This window comes from Ictalurus furcatus, chromosome 28, assembly GCF_023375685.1.
Source record: "Ictalurus furcatus strain D&B chromosome 28, Billie_1.0, whole genome shotgun sequence".
Taxonomy (NCBI): Eukaryota; Metazoa; Chordata; class Actinopteri; order Siluriformes; family Ictaluridae; genus Ictalurus; species Ictalurus furcatus.
Window position 1 is genome coordinate 5,818,391 of NC_071282.1, and position 23,518 is coordinate 5,841,908.

The window sequence follows — 23,518 nt, forward strand, 5'->3', positions numbered from 1 at the left end:
TGACATTTTTGTTAATTATCATGTCCCGGTGATAGTGCTATATAGTCTATATATACAGTAGATATAGTCGTGTGAAAAAATAAGTACACCCCATGGAAATGGTTGGCTTTTATGACATATTTGGACAAGCAAACATTTGATCCTCTTTGAAACAGTGCCTATTAATAAAGTTCAACTACTTGAACAAAGCCACAAGGAAAATTAGCTTTTCAATCATTTATTCAACAGAAATATCAATAGATGTGATTTTTCTGTGGAAAAAGTGAGTACACCCTTGGCCTCAGAAGCTAGTGTTGCCCCCTTTAGCAGAAATAACTTCTCGAAGGCGTGTTGCATAATTGTCCACCAGGCTTGCTGGAATTTTTGACCACTCTTCTATGCAAAATTCTTTTAGTTGTAAGATCTTTGAGGGTTTTCTTGCATGTTCTGCCCGTTTCAAATCCCCCCACAGCATTTCAATGGAATTCAAATCTGGGCTTTGACAAGGCCGTTCCATAACCCTCCATTTCTTCTTTTTGAGCCGTTCCTTGGTGGATTTGCTAGTGTGCTTAGAATCCCACTAGAATCACCTGTGTAAAGGTCCACTGTCGGTTCAACTTTAACTTTCGGACAGATGGCCTCACATCTTCAAGCACTCTTTGATATGATGCAGAACTCATAGCTGAATCACTGAATGCAAGCTGTCCAGTCCCTGAGTCAGCGAAGCAACCCCAAACCATAACATTTCCACCACCGTGCATCACAGTTGGTATGAGGTGCTTCTCCTGAAAAGCTGTCTTTGGTCTGCGCCAAACATGTCTGCTGTTACTGTGGCCAAACAACTCTATCTTTGATTCATCTGTCCAGAGCACATTATTCCAAAAGGCCTGGTCTTTGGTTATATGGAATGATGTATTTCAAATAATTTGGAGATCCTTGCCATCTGTGGAAGATGGCAGATAGCATTTTCCTCCAACTGTGCCCTGTGAAGCAGCATGAGCAGCAGTTTGAAAACGATACATGGATGATGAATGGTTTCACATGTCTCGGAGGAAACACGTGCTATCAGGGATCTACAGTGCGACCATTTCACTTGCGTTTGCGACAGAAAAGTACTTTGTGCGACTGTGAAAAAATATTTAGGAGCACTGGTGCGAGTGACCAGTTCAGAGTTGTATAAAACAATTGGAATAAAAATTAAAACTCCAAAATGCATCTACACTTCGCAACAGTTTCTTTCACACTGCTTTTCATCACCTCAGTCAACCAAACAAGTATGTAAATACTGCACAGGAGCCATTATGATGACAAGAGTAACTCTGTACATCATCTGCTTCTCTCAACTCGCCAATCTCACAACCGCCATCTTTTATTGATCCCGCAAAATGTCCTGAACCTGCGACTGTGACCTGCTCGTGTAGACACAGTGAGTAAATGAATAATAATGTTAACGCTACAAGGTGGGTTTCATTCAGACTTCTTTATTAAATAATTCCTCACCAATCATAATCAAGACTAGTAACTGTTCAGTATATAAACATACGGTACACTGCCTTCTGTACATCCTTCTACAACAACGCTAATACACAGCGCTTTCAATTCATTTAAGCTCACGGTTGCCAGATATCACTAGAAAAGTCAACTCCAGTTTCCATGTTTTTATGTAATCCCCCAAAAATGCAATATTATCAGCAGACATGGCAAAACTGTTTTGGGGGAACAGATCTAAAAGGAACAACTGATAAACAAACAAACAAAAAACTAATAAAGTGTAAAGACAGAAAATTTGCTTAGTTATAAATAAATCATTTAACATAAAAAATAGATATTATAATAACTTCATAAAATATAAATAAAATGAGAAATTAAATGTTTAATTACTATGGGTTGCATTTAATATCAATCTGACATTAATCTTAGTAGGCTAGTTCTTTAGAAGGCTATTAGCCTTTTTCCTAATATGGATCATTTTTGTGTTAGTCTACTTTTAATTAGGACTCTTTATTGTTTAAGATATTTAAAAATAAAAATTTTATGCTTGTTTATTTATCAATAACCTACAGTATTACTCATTGCTGTTATTTTAACTCAATTAACAGTGACCATGAGCAGAGAGCTTACATTTAATGGTTTATGACAGACCTCCAGATTAAAGCGTAAACAAAAAAGATTGGTATCTGGATCGGTTTCGGTCGTAAAAATCCTGATCTGTGCATCCCTAATTAACACCATTAAACTAAAGCGCTTTGCATCTGACGGGTAAAAGAACTCACTCAATCACATCCTATATCAGATTATTCAGATATATACACAATATACACAGACCGGTTCGAGAACTGACTCCAGCCCAGAACCATGACGGTGGGAAATGTCTAATAGTGTAGCTTTAAATATATTTAAGAGGAGCAGACTTCAAACACTGAACATTGATGTTTATTGTATTTGTTTACAAGGTGGAACAGGTTAACGGTTGTTGTTTTGTTGCATACAGCCTGTAACATTAACTGAAAATATTACATTTAGTTTATCAGAAGGTAAATCAATGCGTCATAGCTCATGCTATGTTCCTAAATTCTGTCATAATTGACAAGTTCAAGTTTTCTCATGCTACTTGTGTGTTATCTTGAGGCACATTAATGTTACCATCTCTAAAAAACTAAGCTTCAGCCGTGCTCCTAAATTTTTTACTGTGCTCCTAAATTTTTGTAATTAGAAGCACAAGTGCTCCTAAAAGAAATTGTTACTGTAGAGCCCTGGCTAGCCTTCACCCTCTCTGGTTGGTAGATGCTGTGTGAGAGCTAGCTGGTAGGTAGAAATCGGCAGTACTGGTGTATAAAGCACTCACGAACTTAGAGAGCACATCCCTGTAGACTACAATAGATAGTTAAACCCTACTGATATAACATGTAAGAATGTTCCCACTCCTTTCTCACTCCATATCGAGAATCATACATCATTCAGGCTGAAACATGTACCACATGATTTGTCAAAATTTAAGTTTTCCAGAGATTTCCCCATCACTGTGTTAAGTACATTTTACTTATTTGCTATCCTTACAAAAGCGATATTTGTTGCATCCTCAAATGAACTTGTCATGTCTCTCAGGCAGTTACAGCTAATACAGAGAGCCACAGAACTTAAAATTGAAACGTGTTTTTGTTTTTGAATTGTTGCTTTAGGTTACGAAGGCAGCTGTAAAAAGCTTTGGGATATTTATAACATTACAGTCAGATGATTCAGTCAACAATTCAAAAATTCGTTCTGTTTAACAGGAGCAGAAGAATCAGGAGGCCGATGACATCTGGTTACAAACACCTGCACTGAAGGTCACTAAAGCCAAACTTGTTCCATGTTTCCAAGAAGCTTCTTTAATCCCTGTTTAAGGACGCTGTTTTGGCAGGGGAAATAACCCTCTTCCTGTACTGTAAATGGTCAAAAGACCATGGATCAAATTATCTAGTAGTTTTACCATTGTTGATGTAATCATACATACGATCTACTGCAAAGTGTCCATGTCTTTCCATGCAGGTACAGGCGATGTAGACGTTCTGATATTTCTTAGTCCTTCTTAGGAGCAATGCTTCATTGTTGTAGATGGGGTTATGTTTAATAACTGGCTGTCAACTTCCTGTTAAGTGTTTTTATATAAGGAAGAGCAGGAGGAAGCAAGTCATGACTAACAGCGCTCTCGGTTTCTAAGCTTGGTCTACACCACAAAAAAACAAACAAACACACAATGGATAAAATATCACATTGCTTCATCATATCCTCATTAGGAGTATTGGGGGGGGGCAGTTGGCTTTGGAGTATAAGGTGCTACATGCCAGAATAATAGTAACATTGTTCAGTGGAGTCCAGTATAAAAAGACAATGTGGTATGAAAACACAATTCCTGCCGAAACCATTGTTGCTGAAGGCATTTTCAGACAGTGTTTAGACGATAACTAAAGGATGTGAAACTAAAGACAGGGAAGTTCAAAGTACAGGCTCCCAAATTCAGAAATCACCAAGCCCTTGAGTTAAAACCCATATGGACACGCCTGCAAACATAATATACTCAAATTAGATAGTAGGTGTGCACTCGAGCAAGTGAGAAAGCATTGAAAGGTACTCACTGGAAGCTGCGAATGCCGTCTCCTCTCTGGGTAAATACTCAGACTTCAACTTGCCAGACTAGATTCACAACAGACAGTCTCGTAGCACATAAGACAGCCCACAGAGCCACGAGATACGGCTGCATGCCATGTCTACCTCCTCACCCCGAGTAGGATCCGGAAGCAGGCAGCGTGCAAGCAGAGAGTTTTACAGAGAGAGAGAGAGAGAGAGAGGAGAGAGAGAGAGAGAGAGAGAGACTGCTGAGGCTGGGGAAGTACCGGCTTCTTATAAACCGTTTCTTTATCAGTTAGAACAGCCAGCACAAAGCACTTAAAAAAACAACAGCCGTGCCACTGGTCCACATTATCCGTTCTTCAGAAACCGAACTGCCCGGTGAGCGGTGTCACGCCCAAACAACAACCCTTTAGAACACCTTAACAACCTTAATTAATCGTGATTTCTTAACTATAGTGAGAGGTATAGGTGCGTATAAAGCTAAACGCTGACTCATTTAAATACAACAAGCGTTTATTTATTTATTAATGTTAATGAAGTACTATTAAGTTTGTGTGTGGTGTGGTTGGTCATTAAGACATTATGGAAACTCGATGTATTTTGTGATAATGCAGTGAATCATGTAGTGTGCTTTCGCATATAGAGTGTTCAGACTGGTTGAATTGAACCCGATGCGGTTGGAACACAGCAATCGGACCGGAAATAACCAGTCCCAGTCCCGGTCCAGTACCAATCGAAACGTAGCATGGTGTGAGTGCAGCGAGAAAATGATTCGATCCTGAATCAATCCAGCTGCAGAAAGTGAACCAAGCACGCTGTGTACTTTGGGTAGTGAGAGACATTCTTGTATTAATGTGAGCTGCTGAACTCAGATATGAGGTGCGAAATCAGCCAGAGGACAGATCCGAGGCGCTGCAAAAAAAAAAAGGTGTCATTTTCTAAAGATGTGGACTAAAGAAAATATAAACGTAATAAATGGCGGATGTGACACATGGTTATTTCTATAATTCTCTTCGTGCTCGGGTGATTTTAATGATTTCTAATTAAGGTTTGCTTCAGCCAAAGTTTCTTTTTCTTTGCCTTTTTTTGGGTTTGTTTAATTTTTGCTCTGATTCGGGGTGCATGTGGCCACATCTGCAGTGTGAACAACAGCTTGGAAATTTAAAGAATAATTAAATCTCTGGTCGAGGTCTCTTTTCTATTGTTCTGTTATTGCTCTGTATGTAAACTGTAAAAAGTTTTTTAAAAATATATCGCCTTTTGTGAAATAACTAACAAGATGCGTTTTTCATCGCATGTCATGAATAACGATAAAGCAGTGGATTTATTATGAGTAGCCCAGTGTTTGAATTCAGAGTGAAAACCGGTTTGTGGCTAAAAGCAAACAGGGAACTTGGACTCACCACGCCCCTCCGCCTGTTTCTCCTGCCCTGGTTAATGTATGAGAAGAGCTTTATGAGCCACATCCTGTTCAATTCCTCTCTCAATTTCAAACATGAAAACACGGCGTGCGTTCTGCGCACGTCTGCGTACTCAGAGTGAAAGCGGGGACGGATTGTTAACTGCGACCTCTCGTGGCACTCTGGCTGTGTAATAGTGAGTTGAATAAAATGGAGCGCGCGTTTAAACTAATTAGACCATCGCTCATTAGAAGAACGACACCGGGCTTTAATTGCGAGATGGGGTATAAAATGAGTTGCCGTCTATGGACTGCGGTGACATCTTTAATTAGGCTTTCATTTAGCTGTGCCACATGTGCATCCACAGATGGATGAGAACAGCTGTGCTTCTGCACTCTATATAGAGTAGTTCATTTGAAATGTGACAGCACTGAGCAAGCAGCTCTGAATCTCACAGTCTGAAAAAACAGACGAGAGCGTAGCAGCTTAGATAATGCAGAGCTGTGCAGTAGGCACAAGGCCAGTCCAACGCAGCCACTCTGACACAGCCACCTGTTCTGGGATGGAAACACGACACAAGTGTGCTGAGGACCGTGGGCTGGTGGATCAGTATGCTAACAAAGTTGAGCGCTGTGCAGTTTCTTGTTTTTATCTTCCTGTTACAAATATACAAGTATATATATATATATATATATATAATGGAATAAATTGGTAGACATTTTCAAGTGGATGGTTACGGTATGTCTTGCCTTGACAGGGTTGTATAAAATGACTGGAAGGCTGGGTGGATTGCGGTCTCATTTCTGATAAATATACCTTTCAGAGAGCGCCATCAACAACGATTACGCACCGAGAGAATATCATCCGTTCTTTAAAGTGCACCACTACTATCTTTTACTCGAGTGAGACATCAGAGTCGAGGCGTAAGTGATGGCACTACAATTCAGCAATACAATTCAGCATTACAATTCCAGAGAGGAAGAAGGACTCTCTGTTCTCTATGACGTGTTATTTCTGAAAGAGCTGTTTGAACCCCGGCAGCCTACAGACAGAGGAATCCTACTGCGAGTTATTCCATCAAAGAAAGCACACAAAAGCAAACACAAGAAGATTTCACTGATTTCACACAAGGTCTTAAGCCGCAGTGTTGTGATATTTTGGTCCGTTGAGTGGATTCGCGATATAAATGAAACTGAATAAACCAGACTAGTCCTCTGCGAATCCTTTCAGATTCTTTATCTGTTTTCAAGCCATTTCTCTTGGCTCAGAAATAGCTGCCTCCCACACGACAAGTGAAGAATCACATTTTTTTTTTCTTCTGCAGTCTTGCACAGCCAACGCATCGTCGAAAGTCTTTTTAGGACCTCGCTGTTTGAGTTTGCATCTGTCACTCTTTTCCACTAGCAGCTGTGGCTCTGAGCTGAGAGGGGGACCATGGCTCCTACCCAGGAAAAAACACCATCAGAACGGTGGAGGAAGGTCCTGTTACTGAAGCACACGACTGTCACCGGACCATATTCAATTTCAAACTTGAATAAGAGTAGTGTAGTATTCTGCTGTAATCTTTCTCTAACCAATATTCCACAGAGGGCATTTTATAGTTAGCTTTACCACAAAACCCACCAGGTCAATACTTTTTTAGCATAAATGCAACAAATATAGGTCAAGTCAATTCAAGTGGGCTTTTACTGTCGTTCTTCTATATAGCTTGCATACACTGCAACGAAATGGCGTTTCTTCAGGACCGTGGTGCAACGCAGAACAGTACGCAAGACTACATAAAGTACTACAATACACAATAAATACACAGAACAATATACACTACCGGTCAAAAATGTATTTATTTCCCCACATTTTAGAATAATAATAAAGTCATCAAAACTCTAGAATAACCCAAATGGAACTATGGGAATTATGTTGTAATAAAAAATCCAAAATAAATCAAAATAATTGAATATTTTAGCATCTTTCGACGCCCTTTTTCGCCTAGAATTTCCAGAAATGTATTCTTGGCGTTTTCTCAACCGATTTCTTGAGGAATCCCCCTGAGATGCTTTTTAAACAGTATTAAAGGAGTTCCCACCTACGCTGGACTCTTATCGGCTGCTTTTCGGAATATTTCGCTCCGGGTCGTCCGTTTAAAAAAAAAAAAATTTTTTGCAAATAAAATGTTACTTTTCTAATAAAAGAAATGAAACAACACCGATTTCAAACATTTAATCCTACACCTTCGGATCAAAAGCTTTTTAAGATCATGAGAAACATTTCAGTCGAGTGTCTCCAAACTTTTTACTGGTGGTGTGTGTGTGTGTGTATATATGTACGTCTATAAATACATGAATTCATTCTCAAGACTTATTAAATGCTGATAAAACTGATGCCAGTGGCAAGTGGAAGTGACAGCACCTCTCGAAAAGTAACAAACTCAGTGAGGGCTTTATTTGAATTGGATAAGGATGAGAATTAACCACGAGAGAGAGCACTCTGCCTTGTGTAAACTCTGTGTGTGTGAGACTAAGTAAACGTTACACCACGTCAGCAGAGCTTCAGCATCTGTATTCCACCTGGAGCTGCTCAGCGTGCACGTGTGTGTGTGTGTGTGTGTGTATGTCAATTTTCTGGCGGGTGAAGTGCCAAGTCATGAAGCCTGCGGTGATAAAGCTGAAACAGGATGTCTTGAGCTCCCACCCCTTTCTCCCCTGTGGTTACAACGTTTCCAGCATCCCTTCTGATCTCCTGCACAACGTGAACGTAACAGAAGACAGCGTGGGCCGACATGAAGCGCTAAGGACACGCGGCGAGTGCACTACCAGCAAGCTTATCCGCTGCAAAACAAAATCATGATGATAGCGTCAGTACTAAGTGTCAGGAATAAATCTACACTAGCATTTTATAAGGAATGTGAGATCTTCAAGTGCGCTTCAACACGTGCACTATGAGGTCCAATGATAAATATGGACATTCATGGAGAGGAGATTCACAGAAAGTGGAATGGGTGAAAACATCCACATCCACGTGTCAAGCGCGTTACGGACGAATGAATTCATTACTTGCTCGCTTGTGATTGTAATCACGGTTTTTAAAAATGCAAATGCTATCAGAAGTCACAAAGGAGGACACACCCGAGAAACTGTATGGGTTATCTCTGGAGCACAAACGCTGCCCAAAATGCCAGCCTACCTAAGCAGCTTCCTCTCAGATGGGAGACACACCACTCCTCTGCTGCTCCGAAGAGGACTGGTTCAAACCGTTACTAACAGCCATCGCATGTTATTCTATTCTAACACTTTCTACATACCCACATTTTTATTCACACCAAAACACCACTGGAGCAAATTCACACTAGGACTGTATTCATCGACTTCTTCAGTCTCACACTATCCAGAGAACATTCTTGCAATTCCAACCAACAGGGGTTGTTTTTATTTTTTTTCATTAAAATATTTCAAACCAGTAGCTGGCTAACATTTGCTCTGGGTGGTACACATCGTTCCAGAGAGTCACCCAGGCTGACTCTGATTCGCACACCGAGTATGCATTCCATTTCCTGTGCACATTCCTGGGTCTTAAATCTTCTCCAACCAAAATTCAGCCACAGGCCTCTACCACAGGCCTCTACCACAGGAATAATGATCGAGCGTTAATCAACTAACTGAACGGTTTCATCGAGCAGAAACCCTTCCTGTGTCCCGGACATATGTGTAACCTGATCCTGCTTCTGCACCAGTAAGATCAGAGTTATCTAAAATGTCTACTGACAAGACAAATGACCTCTTAGCATCACCTCACATTCGAATTCAATACTAGAAGACGACCCAGAAACCCGAGCACAAACTCACACGATGTTAGAGCCGATGAAAAGACAGTGCATCTGCCAGGCACTAGCAAACGTTTTTCGATTTAAACACATGGGATTTAAACGTAATGTGATAAAGAATAATAGACGAGCATCATGGGATTGCATTCTTTTAAATAGAAGGGTGCTAATCTAAGACAGAGATGCACACGTCTGGAAAGATTACACCGTGTTTGACCTTTTAGAAACCTACCAGTAGAAATAACCCCAGCTAGTATCAGTAATCCTGTCCGAGTTGACATGTTGGTAAAGATTCCATTATATCCTTTGGGACAAGAGCTTGGAGACTCTCTGGGAATCTGAGTTTCAGCAAAATACAGACAATGTCCAAAAGGACTTGGTCATAAGACAGACACTCTTGATTTCTTTAGGTAAGATATTATCCTAGCACGGGTGTAGCTTACATACATGTTATGCCCATGCACCTTACTATCGCTCTTGTTCTTACAATAAAGATGAGAGATATTTCCTTACATACTTACTAGACCAGAGTGGAATAAGACATGGCATGAACTTTGACATGACACACGACGGTACAGAATGCAATGCTTTTGCGTCATTAAAGATCCCTAAGAAGTGAGTAGAAAGAAATCAGTTACCTCTGGCTGAACTTCCGTGAAGCTCCACAACAAATGATCCTAAATGCGTTAATTCTCTCTGATCCACGACCAGCAAAAAGTGTGTAGCAGACGTGCTGTCTCTCTCCCTCTCTGTCCCGCTCTTTCTCTCTCTCTCTCTCTCTCTCTCTGCACGAATGAAGAATTCTCAAATCCTCTCTATGCAGTCCTTATCTCTGCAATTAGAAACAGCATTCAAGGGAAGGACATGCTGCGTTCTCCTGGGCACCGAGGTACTGATCTGCCCTGTTACTCTCAAACTCGAGGGAGAGAGAGAGAGAGAGAGAGAGAGAGAGAGAGAGAGAGAGCAAACAGCACTCCAAAAGAAAATAGGTCATCATTTTTGCTGAGAAAGATTACAGCTAAATCAAACTGGACAATGGATTAAGACTGAAAACTCTACACAGCCAACAGCAAATCAGATTGCAGAGGACCTGCTGATCAGCAAAGCCATGAGGACCGCCTTCATACTAAACATCGAGATGCATGAGTCGGGCGTGTAGTTTGGCACATGTTGTTATAGCTACAGTATAATATCCTTTATGTAGTCTACCGAACGAGTTGTGGAAAAGGTGCATGCGCAGAGTCCCAGGGAAAGTCCCTGCACTCTGAGATTACAGCCAAGCAAAACTTTTCCCTTCAATTGGAGGTGAGAAGCTCATTCTGCAGGTCATGTGCAGACGAGCGCGGCAGGTTGGTGATGTACAGGCGCTTCTGAGTGATCAGGCGGTCGCAGTAAGAGCTGACCGGCTGACAGGCTGTGCATGATACAGTTATTCAACTTCCTCCGTTTGAACCGTTTCACTTTCATGACAAAACATTGTTTAAAAACAATAGAACCTCCACGTTCAAATATTCAGGTCAGGCAGGTCAACATTCAGACCAGACCTGCAAACTCCAGCCAGGTTGAATAAAGTGCTTCACGTCAAGCGTACCATTGATCCTTGCTCGATTTATATCTCTATGAATCAGCATCACACATTACATAGAGCTGCAACAACTAACTGATAAAATCCATAATAATTCATAATGAAAATGCATTACTTCTGTTCTGAAAACACGCACTGGAAAGTACAAACAAAAGTTGTGTCCCAAACGACGTACTATACACTTGCACTATGTACTCTACCGTCCAGTGTATGAATTTTAGATGGGTAGTATCGTCTCAACCGGAACACTAGCGTTTTTTTGTAACTAACCGGACGTATAAGCCGTTTCCCAGTCGATGGCACATGACGTCAAACGCAGTTTACAATCACCGTCAGACAGAGGCTAATCGTCAGAATAAAAGTGTGTGACCCAAGTCATCTAAGGCAGGGAGGCATTTCGTATTAAACGCCGTGAAGGACACTGTAACATGTAAACTTTGCAAAGTGGAGCTTGTGTAGCACGGAAGCACGACAGTGATGCACGAGCACAAACTTGTGTTTATATCCAAAATGCTCCAGTGTGTAAGGGGCTGGGGAAACTGGTGCGAGTTGCTTCAAAGGTTTCGTTGAATTCAGTGTAAATTTTGTCGTTAGTTATAACGGGAGCGGTCTATTTGTAACGAGGCCGTGTTGCTCCTGACTCGCAATGGAGACGCGGTGACAAACAGTGCAGTACAAGTAAGATCTGTCATGTCGTCATAAAGTATTTCGAAGTAAACAGAAGTAAAACAATACGCCTAAAGGCAGTGACGAACACAACCTGTAAGGTGCGGTGAAAGTGTGATTTTATTATTCATTTAGGACTGTAGTGTAATTATAAGTGCTTTTGTGTACATCCATAAAGAAATAATGCATAAATTCTTATATTAGTTTATATATAGTGTGTATACACACACACACACACACACACACACATATATATATAACTGGACAAACATTTGTGTTAATGTAACTCAAACATAATCTTTATTTCTTCCAAAAAACACAAAATAATAATAATAATAATAATAATAATAATAATAATAAACACAGGACATTTTTGTGGTGCCTTTTGCAGCCGTGTTGGACTAAATTTGCATTTCCCAGGCATTGCTTCATCTTCACTAGAACGTTAGTATAAAAGGTGTCCCAAAAGTCTCCATACACAGGGGAAATCAACATTTTTGGTTGTTCCAAACTTCTTCCATTTACGGATGATGGAGGCCACTGTGCTCATTGGGGCCTTCAATGCTGCAGGAATGTTTCTATACCCTTCCCCAGATCTGTGCCTCGATACAATCCTGTCTCGGAGGTCTACAGACAGTTCCTTGGACTTCATGGCTTGGTTTGTGCTTTGTTAACTGGTTTGTGCTTTGTTGTGCCATGCATTGTTAACTGTGGGACCTTATATAGACAGGTGTGTACCTTTCCAAATCATGTCCAATCAACTGAATTTACCACAGGTGGACTCCAATCACGTTGTAGAAACATCTCAAGGATGATCAGTGGAAACAGGATGCACCTGAGCTCAATTTTGAGTGTCATGGCAAAGTCTGTGAATACTTATGTACATGTGCTTTTTTGTTTTTTATTTTTAATCAATTTGCAAAGATTTCAAACAAACTTCTTTCACGTTGTCATTATGGGGTATTGTTTGTAGAATTTTGAGGAAAATAATGAATTTAATCCATAGTGGAATAAGGCTGTAACATAACAAAATGTGGAAAAAGTGAAGCGCTGTGAATACGTTCCGGATGCACTGTAGTTTCATTTCTTTTTTTCCAGATAGCCTTTAAGAATGTTTTTGACAAAAGAAGAACTTATTGAAAACATTCTCGTGGCTGGATCGGGAAGCTGTCACAAGGTTGCGATGGACGTTAACAGGAAACATCACACACATGACACTGTCGCCAGACTGGGAGCCAAAGTTTGGAGAGACGACTCTGTGTGTGTTAACAAAGAAATGGCAATCGTGTAGAGGATGTTTTGTAAATAAAGTTACATTTTGCTAGAGAGTGTTAATTTCCCCTATGCATGGAGACTTTTGGGAACACCCTGTACTCCAGTGAGTGAGTGACAGGAGCACTGCTGCCAACAACTTTCAGTGGAAAGTCACTTAATGTCGCTAGATGATGTCATGCGCTAATTAGCATTTTCATGACATCATTGCGTTGTATTGGCATTCTGCCTAGTGTCAGCTCTGTGTTATTTTAATTCCCAATAAAGCTGTTCTTGTGGACATATTTTCCTGTTTCTGTTCTCAGAAAATGGAGCGAGTACGAAATAGTGACTGAAACGCGGCCCATTAAGGGACTACATGTTAACCAGCAGTCGCTTCCAAGCTGCTGCTCGGCACTGCTAAAGTCCTGATTTTACAACCACGACGTCGCCTGAAAAAACCACCAGACACACAGACAACGGCTGTGCTGTGATTTCGGTGATATTTATCGTTCAGAGAGAAAGTTATAAGTGACAGAATGCCTTTCTTACACCAGAATTTTTCTAAGGACGCTGACAAGGAGACCTCTAGTGGATATATAGGTAACTGCATCTGTGTGTGGATAATTCTTTCCATTTCCATTACATTACTGCATTACATTTCCGTTACTTGGCATGGAATCATCGGGACGTATGTTTTGCACCCCTGTCTTACACTGAATGTGCTGCTCCTCTCAGACACTCACTAATGGCACTTTTCCACCATACGGTACGGCTCGACTCAACTCTGCTCGCATATTGGGGGGTTTCCACTGTGGATAGTACCTGGCACATGGTACTTTTTTAGTAGCGAGCTGTGAGCCAGGCACTGAGGGAGTATGGAAGTCTCCTTAACGAGTGGTTCTGTATTGTGCCTGAATAAATGTGTGTCATTTAATACATACTTTGTGTATGGTAATATTCTATTAATTTAATATTACGTATCATTTATCTCATTACAGATAAAATTACAACAAAAGTTTCTGTCTTAGATTTTTACATCTCACCTGTTACAGATTTCCAAACAGGCGTTTATTGAATTCACTCCCGTCGCAGCTGAATCTAACTTAGCCATATATATGTGTATATACATATATATATATATATAGAGAGAGAGAGAGAGAGAGAGAGAGAGCACTATGTAGGTTCCAAATGCGTTATTTTACATCCTTAATAGGACCATGTTCAGTGAACAGGAAAGGCGTTTGGAATACTGTGTGTTTGTACACGGCTTCGATAATACAACATTATTCCTTCGTGAAGCCGGGTGGAAGATGGCACCCATGATGAGGCGGCACTAAACTGCAGTGGAAAAGCAAGCTAAGAAAAGGAAAGCGAGCCGAGCCGAACAGAGTCGAGCCGTACCGTGCAGTGGAAAAGTAGCTTAAACAGAGTAGCCGCAGAGAGAGGTGTGCCTGTGGTGGGAAAGCAAGAACATCATGCTCACGGGGCAGTACTAGTGACTCTCTTCTATGGAAAGTAGCTAAGGTTTGCCTAAAAAAGTTGCTAGATTTGTGCTTTTTTGAAACAGAAAAAAAGTCACTAAAGGAGTGTGAGAAGTGGACTGGAGCTGTCTCTGTTAAAATGAGTAAGCGAACAGCGGGAGGAGGAGGAGGGGCTGCAGCGGGGTGTCATATTTTAAGTGAAAGGACTGTGTTCGCATTCTATCGAAAATAAACACTTTAAAGTTATTTAGCGATTTTTAATTTTTTAAGAACCACTAGATAAAAAATGTCTATTTTAAAGGTTTTCCAGTACCTACATTTCAAAAAAGCCAATTTCAATACTTCAGGCACCTAGCACGAACCTTGTCTAAAAATCGGTGCGGCAGTCTTCCAGGACGAGACCTATGACAACTCCTGGGAAAACTGTTAGATTAGATTTACAACAGATTATTGCGAAAAACACAGAAGAAAAGTTGGAGTGAGTCAAAAATCAAGGAGTTTAGGGAGAATTTATGACCGTGACTCACCAACAGACTCCATGAAAGCAGTGTGAACAGGGAAGACACAGGAAACATCGAGTGGCTGAAATGAATTCCGTTATTCCGTTAAATAAACTGATTCATTATACATCACTTCCTGTGTAATGAGACATCCTGGTGAAATGTCACTTAAACGCTGCGAGTCTGAATGATGTTACAGTACAATTAAAGGTATGCTCATAACAGGCCTCTTTTATCAAAACTGGATATGAACTCATTTATTTAGAAATCATAGAAGAATTTACACGGCAGGACAGTTTACACAAGAAATATGGTATTCGTGAGTCAGCAAACTTACAAGTCTTACAAGAGCTCTTAATTTTGTGTAAATGAAGATATAAAGAGACTCACCAAAATGAACCAGGATTGACAGGCTACAAATCATATATCATTATCATGAGTTACTGCAATATTATTTACTGAATACTCTGTACATATTAACCACAAGGACAGAGAGTCAAATCGGACTAGCCGTTCAATTAGGACTAAAGAAACGGCGCCCTCTAAAAGGAGGACGCGTTACCATGGGTTTGTGGTAGATGACGCATTACAATGGCTGAGCTGCATTACTGGAAGATTTCGTGCACGTGTTTAGGAGGCACCCGTTTATCGTTTTTGACTTGTTCAGCTCTGTGTGAGCTTGGTCTTTTATGGAGTTTTTGTGGGAGTCACTAAATGCAAATCAGCTGTGCTGTGAACATGCTTGGTAATTAAGAGGTGACTGGCATTTATCAGCGTACACACATAAGTACGGGGGAAAAAAAAAAATCACCATTACCAAACTTTTTAGTTCATTCACACACAACTTGGCTAAAAGATTGATACATGACGCTCATTGTCCCAGATTTGTGTGTTTTTTCTCTTGTTAAATCTATATATATGGAATATCGCTTTCCATCCATTTTCCACACCACTTATCCCACAGGGTCACGAGGAACCTGGCGCCTATCCCAGGGGGCATGGGGCACAAGGCAGGGTACACCCTGGACAGGGTGCCAATCCATCACAGGGCACAATCATTTCAAGTGTGAAACATACACGTTCACACACGCATTTATACACTATGGACACTTTGGACACGCCAATCAGCCTACCATGCATGTCTTTGGGCTGGGTGAGAAAACCGGAGGAAACCCCTGCAGCACAGGGAGAACATGCAAACTCTGCACACACACGGCTACGGCAGGAATCGAACCCCCCAACCCTGAAGGTGTGAGGCGAACGTGTGACCCACTAAGCCTCTGTGCGCCCACTAAATCAGAAGAGGAGAAATAAGAGATGAGGAGCAGTGCTGCTGTTCCCGTGAGTGAACACACTCAGCAAGTCGCGTATTAAACTAGTCTGGTGCTGTGATGCACAGTTCATCCTGTTGGTTTATCCTGCTCCATGATATTTTCCCTTGCAAATATCCATAGAAATCACTGTGGAAATGCGTGAGAACGAGTTTGAGTTGCTTAAAGCATCTTCGAACGCATGCAAGAGTCCAGCCTTAATGATCCTGTATAATGTACTGAGTCAAGTGCAGTGCAGTAGTTAGTAGCGGTAGGACAGGTGCTTTGCATGTGGTTAGTGAGTGTCTGTAGCCTATATTTGATTCTGCCGCAGTGTTGCGTTGCAGGAGGAGGGAGAATATCATGTAGGGCAACAGTAACGCTGCGGCGTACACGATGAAAAGAGAAAGTTGTCTTTAGCGCTATCATAAAACCTCCACACAAACAGTGTTGTCAATATTCATAATAACAAAAATAAAGCAGTCCATCGTAATGCATCCAGAAACCAAGCTGAGAAGCCTAGTGAAATGAACAGATGTTTCAACGCTACAGCTTTCTTTAGAGGTTATTAAACTTTCAATGTATTTACATTTGCTTGTATATCCATGTTGGTTATTACAGTAATGTCTATAGCAGGAGTGTGTATACTGAGTGGTGTCATGCCATGATGTACCAACATGGAGATTTCCCTGTGCATTACGTTTTACAAAAAGATCACGTCTAGTGACGGTTCTGAATGTGTTTTTTTTTTTAAAGCATTTATTTATTTCCCCAGGCCCCTATTTATACTCTCTGCTCCACAGTTGGCCCGCCTTCCTCCTGCTTTTCATCCAAGATGTGGTTCTTTGTGTAGTTTTCTGACGTCAAAGAAGAACCAAATGACAAAAACACAGTCGCATGTCTGTGAAAATGTGTCTGCTCTTGCCTTGCAGAAATCTTTTCTGATCCGATCTGTCGGATTATTTGAACATTATTTGTACCAGAAATTGCTTACATCTGTCTTTAATCCAAGTTATGGCATTTTGGAAACGCTGACTGACAACAACGCATCTCTTTCGTCATAAAAATATCTGTGCGGTTATGCGGAAAATACACACATTCCTGAATGTAAAGGACAATAAAAAAAGTCCCGTGAACTCCTCTGTCCTCCATGAGAACGTCTTTCAGACACACACACATCTGCCCTACCAATGACAACCCACAACCAATTTCCTTACACAGCCCCTTTTTTTTTCCAGAGGCCTATTTATAGCCACTCCATTCCCCGTGAGTGTGTGTGTGAGAGTGTGTGTGAGTGAGTGTGTGTGTGTGTGTGCACGTGCTTCATTCTGTTTCTGTAATGAGCCCTGTAACAGGAAGTGGACGCTGTGACTGGGAAACAGATTTTCCTGTTCATCTCTTATGAAGACAGTAAACGAGCAGAACGTGAGGCCATCAATCGATTCAGCTCTGCTTCTACTTCAACATATGGTTTAAAAGGCTGGGAGTTTTTCAATTCGGACAGACATCTTTCATGGCTGTTGATGCAGGCTAATGGCGTGTACACCTGTAAAACCTTCAACTAACAGTTATTTAACGGCGAACGTGAGCTTCCAGACCCCGAAGTTACATTTCTATGAAGGAGAAAACAAATTTTTCGCTAACTTGACTATCCGTGTTGACCTCTCTATTACAGCTGCAGTATTTAGGATGCTGTGGAGATCTAAACTGTTATAGTTACCAACAGGTAGATTCAGTCTTACACATTATACAGCTATAATGTTATCATGAATTAATAATATTACAGGAGTTCCAGTGCTAAATTCAGAGTGCACACATTTGTCATGTCACAACAAACCAGCGACTCCATTTCCCAGAATGCACCACGAACTACAAACATGGCCGACGACTACAACTCCCAAAGCTACACACTGTCAGGTCACCTTCGCTTGAGAACTAATCAGACACACCTGTTCCCAATTAGAATCTCAATCACACCACACTACTTAAGACTCGTATGCACGAATTATATATATGGAAATACTTCGTATTCGAGGCGGATGACAACAAACATGTAAGTGATGCTCTGAAGCCGGTGTGCAACTGATGCTATCATTCATTTCAAACAAAGCGAGGAAACACCTGGAATTTGGCGAAGCACCTGAAAGACGGTCCTATATTATATTTGTTTGAGGCAGCTGGCATTGTGGCCGTGAAACCAGCTAACGTTATGCTCCATGTAATATTTGAGAGAGCCGGTTATTTGTTACCGACGCTAACGCATTGCAATGTTATAAACTACCTCCTAATGGGCCACAATGCATCGCCATTCAGCCCGTGTCCTGTCAGCAAAATGTAGCCTAATGTTACTAATAATTATTCAAATGTTCATGCTTTTAATAAATCTTTTTGGCCTTCCACCATATCAGTGAATTTAAACTAATGCTTGCATTCAGAGTATAAGGGTGTGTGTGTGTGTGTGTGTGTGTGTGTGTGTGTGTGTGTGTGTGTGTGTGTGTGTTTAGGAGTGCCCCTTAGCACTTCTAGCATCCATTATTAGTCATTGTCAGACAGTGTTTGATAACTAAAATATCCCCCCCTCTCTTTTTGCCAGTTTCAAGCATAGCAGGATGTCCTCCAGGAGTTTTTAATTTAAAAACCGTGGTAGCGACTTTGGTATCGAGTATCGTGTACTTTTGGTGGTATCGGTACCGACTACTAGATTTTTGGTATCGTGACATCCCTAGTGGTAACACAAGCAAGGGCGTAACCATGGTATGGATATTGTGGGGGGTCCAACGAACTCGGCGGGAGGATATGCAAGTGACTGTAACGTTAATGGTCAAAAACTGGACCTGACGTTAGCCTAGCCTACTTCATGGATGTGCAAATATCAAAAGTTAATTGACGTTCTTAAGAACAAACCAAGCCATGGTATGATGCCTTCTATACTAAGCTAAGGTTACCTACTATTTAGGTATCTAGTTACTTACTGTCTGGAAAAAAAGAACTCGTATGTTCTGCGGAACTTTTCTACACTTGGCTGCTGTCTAGATTTCTTACAGACTGAGCGGCTAAAATATATCAGCGAACTTGCGTTGAGTACGGGCGCACCCAAGTGTACAATTGGAGGTGGGGCACACACCGATTTTCCTTAACAAACGGAAATATATTTATTAAAAAAGGAATAGACATAAATAAATAGAATAGATGAAGTAAAGACAGATCCGTTGGCAGGATTCATTAAATGGGGACATATAGAAAATATTTTGTACTGTATATTGGGGGGACACATTGTAATTTCCTCAACATTGGGGGGGGGGGCACGACCCCCCCCAAAGAATATGTGGTTACGCCCATGAACACAAGTGATAACAGGAAATAGCTTGCAGATGATCCTCAACATTAAATGTAACTATAAATGGATAAAAATTATGATGTGTCACTCATCATCATAATAATAATAATAATAATAATAATAATAATAATAATAATAATAAGAGGAATAAAACACTTAGAGATGTGCTGTTATTAGAAAATAATCAACTTCTGGGTGGTGACAGTAACTCTGCTGTGCGTCAGGCTGCATCGCACCACCCAGTCGTCTATTAATTTCCTATAACAGCACACCGTACATATAAACCACCCCAGCAGAGCTCTACACAGAGAATGATAAGTAATGGAGACTAACAGCCTCATGCACCTGCATAAATTAATAAACCCACGTCTAAGATGCCAGATGCCATGATTTAAAATCTTAAGACAACTTATTAAGCAGAAACAGAAAATATTGGTTAAACGGCGTTGGTTTGGTTCTGTGCTGCTCACGTGTAGCTCTCGTGTGTGACTCACTCAGCTCCATCTAGGACAACATGTTCCAAGCAGAGTACACGGCTCTCGGTGACACACTTCTAGCTATTTCCACTTCTTGGACGGCTTGGCCTGAGAAAGTAAAGCGTGCAATTACCTACAAGCATAACTGTTTTATACGAGCCATTTTTAGCTGTACTTCTGGTAAAGTAAGGGAAAAAAAATATACATGTATTTCACTGAACCAAGCTTGTACACATGGCTGGAAATGTCATGCACCGAATAACATGAAGCTCAGATTTTTCTGCTGAAAAACAGAACAGTCGATTCCTTTACTGGCATATCGGTGCGGTGGATCTGGCTAGGTCTTTATCTGAGGCTTGTGTTTTCTTTAAAAAGCAACAGAGAGGAGGTGTCACTGGGAAGGCTTGGCACTATTTCACTGCAATTGCAGAGAGCTCAAAAATGATGTAAGGCTGTGTTTAAGCCTATCTTGGGCAAATGAATAGATGAAAGTCCCTCTGAACAAAAAAGTGAAGAATAAACACAATGGGGTGTGATGTTATAGGAAAATAATCAACGGCAGGGTGGTGTGATGGAGCCAGGCATGAAGCGGAGTTACTGTTACCAACCAAAAGCTGATTGTTTTCCAATAACAGCGTGTTTTATTCCTCCTATACCACATCAGATTGTTATTAATCATGTTATAACAGCTATAAACAGTCATTCCCTCACCTCTTACTCTGACTAGAAACTGGAAAGTCCTCTGTCCTAAAGACTTTCTCGCGGTGGAAAACGTACTGACCTTTAATGGAGACCACGATGTTAAGCAAATATCATAGAGCAAGCTTCACCATATCCATGCCTGCATGTTTTTCTTTAAAAAGCAGCGGTTATTGATTTCTCACCCAAGTCTGAATACTTTTGACTAATGTCTAAGCAACAATACAGTCAGAAACAGCATAGGACGAGGCATGGCCCACACGTCCACATGGCATTTATAAAGGAAATGGATGCTCCAGCTGCTTCAGCCTATTTTAAACGCTTTAAAGCCCCCACGATGTTTATGAGCCCAGCATGTGGTTCGATTTGTTTCTATAAAAATAGCAGCCCTCGTCACAACCCGACCTCCATGTCGAACCCCTTCGGGGCCTGTTAAAAAAAAAAACAGCAAGTTTTCACAGATGCCTACAGTAAAACTACAAAGAGTGGCTACTGCTGCCTATTATTATAATGAGCAGCTTTAAAATAGAGCTCTAAAAAAAAATGATAAAACACTGCGTTTCGGCTTTTTTCTTCTTTCTATGTTAGCGTGTATGGTTACCAAAATAACAGGTTTTCGAATAGATAGCAATGGATAAACGAGTGATGAAAAGAAAAGCATTACTCGAACGCTGCCCTTAATGGAGTATGCTTGTGTGATATAACAATTTAATCATCTCTACACGATATTACACTGACACGGTATCCCACACCGTTTACTTATTATACTATAGTACCATTCCTGCCCAGAGGCCCCGCCCCCACCCCACACTCTCGATTTCTGTCACGTTAAATGTTTTGAGCTCGTTAATATGAAATAAAGTCAACAGTCAAAGACATTTATTCCAAAAAAAGGCGCAGCCAAAATATTTGGGGCTGGGTAGGATTTGTAGACTTGTAACCAGCTTCTGGAATTTTTCTCGCTCTAGTGATACAACATGTACACGACACGTGTTACATATGTCTGGCCACACCCACTTCCCCACCCCTCAGAGCCACAGGCAATACAGGTGCATCCGCACGACACGTACGACAACAATTTACCAACTGCCCCTACTAAAATAAATAAATAAATAAATAAATAGATAATGATATTTTATTATTACTTGAAGAAATTCAAATCCATGAAAACATTTCGTTTGATGTGAATGTAATAATTCATGCGGTAAAGTGTTAAACAGGCCTACAGCGAAGTGGCGTTTGATTGCCGCTGCCAACAAGCAGTTCCTGACCGCACAGCTTGCTAATGGAGGAAATCCTTGTTTTCTGATTCTAGACAATTATATAGATTTTTTTTTTTTAATGGTAAATTGCAAGCAGGGAAGGGTGGGGGGTGGGGGGTGGGGGGGGATATCAGTATCGAACAAACCTACTGCAGACTTTGCCATGTTCTTCCCTTCATTTCCTCTGGGCTTTCTGGTTTCCTCCTAATGTGTTTATGTGAAACATTAAATTACCTGTAGGTGTGAGTGAGTGTGTGTGTGTGTGTGTGTGTGTGTGTAGTGGTTTCCTACGATGGACCGGAGTCCCATCCAGTATGTATTCCTGTCTCTCCCAGTGTTCGCAGAATAGTCTCCAACATTCACCACAACCCTGACCAGGATAAAGTGCTTACTGAGGTGAATTAGACAGAGCCTTACTTGCCTTAAAAAAAAAAATAAATTATGAAAAAGTAAAAAAACAAAAAAACTTTTGTATTGAAATGTATTCAGCCAAAGACTGATTGATATCTCTTGTTAAAATAATAATAATAATAATAATAATAATAATAATAATAATAATAATAATAAAGAGCATACTGACCAGCAGTGTGTTGCCTTACAGCTAACCGTACACTACCTGACAGAGTAGCATGTTAGCTAGCTGGAAGTTTCACAGGGGAATGTATTCAGCACTTAATAAGGGCACTTCAGCTCCTGGAGATATTTACCGCAGTCTCCCACACACTCCGGTCTCTTTAATAAGCAGCTCTATACATTAAACCCTACCGCTGAAGATAGTATAATTCTCACCACACGGTTAATGGTACTGAAATATTATTAACTCGAGTTCCTGCTAACCGGCTAATTCCAGTTCTTCAAGCCTCACGCGACCGTTGGAGGAAAAAAAAAAAACCCCAAAAACATAAAGTGTAATGAAGTAACTGTCAACTGCTCTAGGAGACGCCGGTGTCACTAACAACCGCGACCGCTTTCTCGAAAAAAACACCTTTCATTTGTTACATTAAATCCGTGTACGACGCGTAAAACGTGCGTAAGAAGTGAAAGCGAGTGAGAAGAGTTTATTTAGAAATGAAGCTTACCTGTTTGGGTTTTTTTTTTCTTTCCGTGGACGTTGCAGATGCGCGCGCTGCAGCTCTGATGCTCCGCGAGCGCGTACTGTTTAATGGCCGCCAGGTGGAGCGCGTGCCGCTGCGGCGTAATGGCTCGCGTGCATGCTGGGTAGTGGAGGCCACGCGCTACAAAGCAGGGATTGAGTTTAAGTGGATTGCAGTGGGACGCTGCATCCCCGACCCCCCCCCCCCCCCAGATAAAACTAAAACAAACAACACCACATCCTTCTTTCCAATCTCCCAAAGATTGATCTTTCTGTTTAATATCACTTGCCTATTATTCATTCATTCCTTCATTTTCAGTTACTGTTTTATCCTGGTCAGGTCATATGGTGACATTGTCCATCCAGACATCTTCTATACCGCTTGTCCTTCAGGGTCACAGGGAACCTGGAGCCTATTCCAGGGAGCATCGTGCACAAGGCGGGGTACACCCTGGGGGAACAATCCATCGCAAGGCACGATCACATGCACACTCATACACCCATTCATACACTATGGACTCTTTAGACATGCCATGTCTTTGGACTGGG

The 23,518-nt window shown here is 41.1% G+C and overlaps 1 protein-coding gene across 5 annotated transcripts in view; it reads right to left on the reverse strand.

Annotated features, from left to right (window-relative positions):
* Window positions 1-22,973, reverse strand: part of specc1 (sperm antigen with calponin homology and coiled-coil domains 1) — a 93,620-nt gene extending 70,647 nt beyond the window's left edge. The window contains exons 1-2 of one of the 5 annotated variants that reach the window (XM_053618276.1): window positions 22,956-22,973; window positions 19,934-20,023 (exon numbers count right to left, since the gene is read on the reverse strand). The gene's annotated coding sequence lies outside the window, so the exon portion shown is untranslated. Of the gene's footprint in view, window positions 1-3,472; window positions 4,022-4,094; window positions 4,275-9,944; window positions 10,242-19,933; window positions 20,040-22,955 lie in introns of those variants that run through there. The other 4 variants (XM_053618277.1, XM_053618274.1, XM_053618275.1 and 1 more) reach the window with 4 other exon arrangements.
* Between the last annotated feature and the right edge of the window lie 545 nt (window positions 22,974-23,518).